This window comes from Myxine glutinosa, chromosome 2, assembly GCF_964187855.1.
Source record: "Myxine glutinosa chromosome 2, kmMyxGlut1.1, whole genome shotgun sequence".
Lineage (NCBI taxonomy): Eukaryota > Metazoa > Chordata > Myxini > Myxiniformes > Myxinidae > Myxine > Myxine glutinosa.
The window spans coordinates 131,971,541-131,977,327 of record NC_136262.1 but is presented as its reverse complement, the minus strand read 5'-3'; the positions used below and the strand labels follow the sequence as shown (position 1 = coordinate 131,977,327).

At 48.9% G+C, this 5,787-nt stretch overlaps 1 long non-coding RNA gene across 1 annotated transcript; it reads left to right on the top strand.

The window, feature by feature from the left end:
• Positions 1 to 1,266: 1,266 nt before the first annotated feature.
• Positions 1,267 to 5,503, top strand: LOC137422285 (uncharacterized). Its single transcript, XR_013622576.1, has 4 exons — positions 1,267 to 1,307; positions 2,098 to 2,167; positions 2,361 to 2,491; positions 4,321 to 5,503. It is a non-coding gene; the product is annotated as an uncharacterized LOC137422285 (long non-coding RNA).
• The last annotated feature ends 284 nt before the right edge of the window (positions 5,504 to 5,787 follow it).

Sequence of the window (5,787 nt, the reverse complement as noted above, 5' to 3'; positions counted from 1 at the left end):
GGAGGAACAGCTCCCGGAACAGGAATGCCGGAGAGTGCTCGCCGAGCAGTGAAAGCATGTAGTCCATTCGCTCGGAAGGGCGCGTGTCGCCGAGCTCAGGCAGTTCGAGCAGGCGCCGTGCGCGTTCCGCCGATGGGAGGGCGAAAGCATCGAGGAGAAGCTTCTTAATCGCGCCGTATTTGTCAGCGGCTGGCGGGCTTTCGAGGAGGCTCAGGGCGCGGGCCGCGGTAGCCGACCCGAGCGCAGCTACCACATGGTGGAAGCGGGTGTCGTCGGCCGTGATGCCTCGCAGGGCGAACAGGGACTCCGCCTGTGCGAACCAAACCGCCGCGTGAGCCTCCCAGAAGGTAGGCAGTTTAAGGGCGACTGCCGTGTCCATGTCGATAGGTCACCAATGAAGGAGCTGGGGCTCCCACGTCGATCGGAAGAATGGACGCGACAAAAAGCTGAAATTCATCTGAGTTGCTTTATTGAAATCAAACACTCAGGCACTCTGAAAACCCGTTTATCGGTCAGCAATATATATCTATTAACCCAGGGGGTTTGCCCAGGCCCGGCGCCAGGGGGCGTGGCCCAGCGTCCTGGCTGCGGCCTGGCAAGTTGAGGGCGAGCCTGCCCGGGCATGCCCGGGCGTCCCGACCGAGGCCTGGCAAGTTGAGCGCGGGCCTGCCCGGGCGTCCTGGACGAGCCCGGCATGGTGATCGCTCCGCGTCCTTGATAGGTGCAAGGCGATTGTGAACACCCAGCGGCAGCCGCTACAGTGTCCCTTTGAACTCCTATCCCGCTTCTTCTTCTTCAATTATGGAAAGTGGCCTTTTAAAACCAGGCACATTTTTGTATACATCGTCGAGCATAATGATAAAATGCACATTTTTTCTCAAGTAAATCGATTATTAGCATTCCAACCAAATTAATTGATTATTAGCTGAACAACGGTACCATCTATCTTCGAAAAGGACTCGACTTTGTTATCCCTTTTACGCCGCACCCAGTGACCCCCACTAATGGATTTACGATCTACGAACCGCACTCTTTGTTTATCACCTACAGCCATACTCGAAAAATCGGAATTAGCCGACGTTGGGGCCCAAAAGCTTCCGATTAACTGCCGATACGACGCCATCTTACGACGCCATCGTATTGGCGTCTGCTGGGCGAAGGCGAAGCAAGCCGTCCGCTGATTGGACAGGCGAAGGCGACAGCAAGCCGTCCGCTGATTGGACAGGCGAAGGCGACAGCAAGCCGTCCACTGAGTGGACAATCCTGATCATGCATTTGTGCCGGGGTCGTCGATTGTGCCTCATCAGGTGGGTTTACCATAATTTCTTCCAACCGCGGTCTTTGTTTATCACGTACAGCCATACTCGAAAAATCTGAATTTGTCGACTTTGGGGCCCAAAAGCATCCGATTAACTGCCGATACGACGCCATCGCCGAGTGACGAAAAGTATGCGTAGGCCTAGGCCCTACCTATCCAGTTGTTGCGTTTCCGTTGTGGCCATGATCTCAACAAATGGCGTAGGCCATGTGGCGTAGGGTAGGTCATGATCAGCCCCCCCCCCCCCCCTTTCATTTCACCAACTCCTGCATCTGCCACCGTTCATGATTATCAAAGTAGGCTTTACCCTGTTCACGATATAAGGTAGAAATCAGAGTTGTATACGAAGAGATAAACGGATGGCATTGACCTCGAGACGGTACGTGATATTTTCAAAAGTATATCGTAGCGTTGTCATTTAAGTAGATTGCAATAAATACGTTGTTCATATACGCACTCTTCATTCTCATCTTTCTTCCTAACTCTTACTCGGACAAGCAAATCCCCTCTGCCATCCATAATGGTACACTCTATCCATACACCACATCCTCCCTTCCGTGGATGTTCCACGGGTTTCGGCTAGTACACATTACATGTTTAAATCACCATTGTATTTTCTATTGTCTTTGCACATACGTGAGGAGTGCTTCCGCTATTATCAGCAGAGGGACGATAGCATCAAACAACAAGAATATATTCACTCTCTGCGGAAAACCAATGAGGACCTACTTGAAAAAATTCGGAATGTTGAAGAATACACCCGTCGTTTGCGTGCACAGCTTGCTGAAGGAAAAGAAAAAGTGAATCGGCTATTTGGAGATCGGAATGTGGTGAAAATGGCATATTTAGGTGAGATTTGTTTCTCCTTTCTTTCAAAACATGATTCATGTTTATATTTTCAGGTGGTATGGCGGTTGACTGGTGACAGAACTTTATTGGTGGTGATATTCCAAAACAGAGTAACATCTTTCTCACATTTATCGATAAATCTCAACCAGTCATTACTTTCCTTTCCGAAAACATTGTCATTTTAATTTAACAGATTTGAAAAACATAAATGATCGGCTTGAGACCGACATCGTCAACCTGGAGGATAGTCTCGCACAAGAGAAGAGAAAAAACGCCTTCGTGGTCAAACTCCTGCAAGATGCCAAGCGGAAGTTTAATGTCGAGGTAAGGTTTATCAAGTGAGAAACCTGGAGTATTTTTGGAGTTTAAAAAAAAAAAAAAAAAATCGCTCGAAAGTGCCTAAGCCTTTTTAGGTTATTGACAGTTATATACAAGTACACATTTGCATAAATAAATACAAAACAATTACCAGACTTTTTTTTTTTCATTTTGAATACAAATACATCAAACAATTCCGGAAGTGTACGAATTTGGTGGTACGGCTTCTTCTTCTTCCTGATCAGCAACACACTGAACTCAGAAACGGGAGCCACATTCACTCAGCAACGTGAGCCACTCCCCTTCCTCTCCTGCCTCCCCCTCCCCCCCCTCCACCTCCTCCTTCCCCCTCAAATCCCCTTCCCCCCCTCGCCTCCCGTCCCCCAATCCCCTCCCCCTCCACTCCCCCCTCCCGTCCCCTCCTCCTCCCCTCACCTCACCTCCCCCCCTCCCGTCCCCTTCTCCTCCCCTCACCTCACCTCCCCCCCTCCCGTCCCCTCCTCCTCCCCTCCCCTCCTCCTCCCCTCTTCTCCCCCACTCCTCCCCTCTTCTCCCCCACTCCCCTCCCCCTCCTCCTCCCCCACTCCCCTCCCCCTCCTCCACTCCCCTCCCCTCCTCCTCCCCCACTCCCCTCCCCCTCCTCCTCCTCCACTCCCCTCCCCCTCCTCCCCCACTCCCCTCCCCCTCCTCCCCCACTCCCCTCCCCCTCCTCCCCCACTCCCCTCCCCCTCCTCCCCCACTCCCCTCCCCCTCCTCCACTCCCCTCCTCCCCCACTCCCCTCCTCCTCCCCCACTCCCCTCCTCCTCCCCCACTCTCCTCCCCCTCCCCCTCCCCTCCCCCTCCCCCTCCCCTCACCCCTCCCCCTCCCCACTCCTCCCCCTCTTCTCCCCTCCCCCTCCCCCTTCCCCCTCCCTCCCTCCTTCCCCCTCCCTCCCTCCCCTCCCTCCCCTCTCCCCCCCCCTCCCTCCCTCCCCTCTCCCCCCCCCCTCCCTCCGCTCCCCTCTCCCTCCCCTCTCCCTTCCCCCTCCCCTTCTCCCTCCCCTCTCCTCCACCTTCCCCCTCCCCTCCCCCCTCCGCTCCCCTCTCCCTCCCCCCCTCCCCCCCTCCCCTCTCCTCCCCCTTCCCCCTCCCCTCCCCCAAGTTTTCCAATTTTGCAATTTTTCCAAACACGATGGAATAATATTTACCGATATGAACAGTGATGTAGCTTTTGTTGAAATTCTACGTACCAGGAGAGAGTAGATCGACTCCTGACAAACTCTTCCGATATAAATGTGCCGCTCCGAAGTAACACGGCAGCGTGTGCAAAGCGACTGAGAAACAGGTGTAGCGGCCGCTTCTGTGTTACAGATTCGGCGCGCACTCTTCACACATAAACGTGCAACTGAGAAAAAGACGTGTAGCGGTCGTTTCCGTTTTGCATAATTCAATCTTTTTTGAAAATGGGCACCATGTACTGTTTAGATTTTGATGATTTGCATGTGGTATGATTCAACAGATGTTTATATGAATCGTTTCAAATAAAAAAAGCCTTCAATTTCTGATATTTTGCTATTTTCATTTGGGCCTCCAAATTGAAGCCCTGCCCATAGGGCGGGTACCGTTGCGAGTTGGTACAATGAGCAAACACATATTTCAAATGCACATGGATGTCAGGAGGAAAAGCACTTTCTGCGGTAAAAAAAGAAAAAAAAGAACAAATTCAATCATAGCACTCTTTTTTTTCTTTCTTTTTTTCGGACCAACCCTCACATTAACTACAAGACCTGTGTTTGTGTATCAACATATCTGTGTTACATGAAGTGTTGATCTCTCTTTTCATTGTCTGTTACAGGTCATGGCAAATAAGAAGGAAATACGACGGATTAATGATGAATTTGCTCGGCGTGAGGCAAGTCTGAAAGAAAAGATGACCTCCTGGCCATCAGGAAATAACGGGCAGCAAAAAAGATAGAACAAATGTAGCCGAACAGAAAATCACCGAGTTGCAGAAGAAATTGCAAGAAAAGAACGTTGAAGTGTTTAATTTGACGCAGCAGATGCAAAATGAGAAGTGCGGTGCTGCACGGCAACGTCACCTCCAGAGTCAGACCAAGAAGGTCTTCGATGAAATCGAGATTGCCTTTCAGAAGGGGAGAAAAATGTTTTTGAAATGGAAAAGCAAACAAAAACGTTCAGTGTGAATCACCACATACACAGCTCATGAGGCCTGTGAGATGTGCAGGAGTGAAAAGAAACAGGTAAGTTATTCTTGGAGACAACCGAGAAATGAAAATAAAGTGAAACTGGTCTGAATACTCCAAATCCGAGATAATGTCAACTTGCAGGAGAGTAGCTTGGAGTTGGAGGAGCGCGTGGGGTTGATAATTATCATTCTGAACATATTCGAGGTTGACCCAAATTTACGATTTTGTGCTCTTTGGCTATTTTTCTTTATAAGACGAAAATAATCATGTTTGTCGTGTGGAATTTTGTTTATTCATAAGGTATGTTTATATAAAGTTGATCCCATGTTGCCATATATAAATCTTGTGTTATCGTTTGAGAAGCTGATGGTAGAGGATGAGTCAAGTTTCGAAATACTTTTATCATCTTTCCCATGCATTCAGAAATCTCCTGGCAAATTTAAAAAAAATTTTGGCTTGGCTTTGCCAAGGAAAGCGCAAAATGAAGATGACATTTTGAGAGGAACTGCGAAAGTGCCCTTGATGTTGCGTCATCTATCATTTGGCGGAATGGTGAGATCTCTTGCATCATTTGGATTTCTGTAACAGCACGAGTTGATTACTTATCTTTGTCATCTCCAGAAGTCTAAGCGTGTGGAAGAGCGAAACTGAAGTGGGTGATATTGGAATAGACTGAAAGTGGAGAAGTAGAGCAGATGGAGGATATTGAAGGACTGATGGTGAAGGTTCTAAACCTTATTATTTCCTCGTTTTATCACAATTTAGTGGTTCAGTCATAGCCCCATGACTGGACAGGAAGTGGAGATAAATTAAAAAGATATATTACTGTGAGATGCCGCTTGTTCTGACTACTTGGTGATCATGATTGTTTGTCTTGTCATTTTAAACATTGTCATATTAATTTAACAACAACAACAACATGCATTTTAAGGCCATTTTCCCTGCTAGAGTGGGGGTTAGCCTTGCGGTCCCCATGACAATCTTCTCCATTTTGCCCTATTTTCTGCATCTCCCCTTGTTTTTATTACTCTACACCAGCAGGAATCGCTAAGTTAATGCTCAAGGTCCTGCTTATTCTTCAATCCCAAATAGACAGGCTTTTAAAACAGGCATTT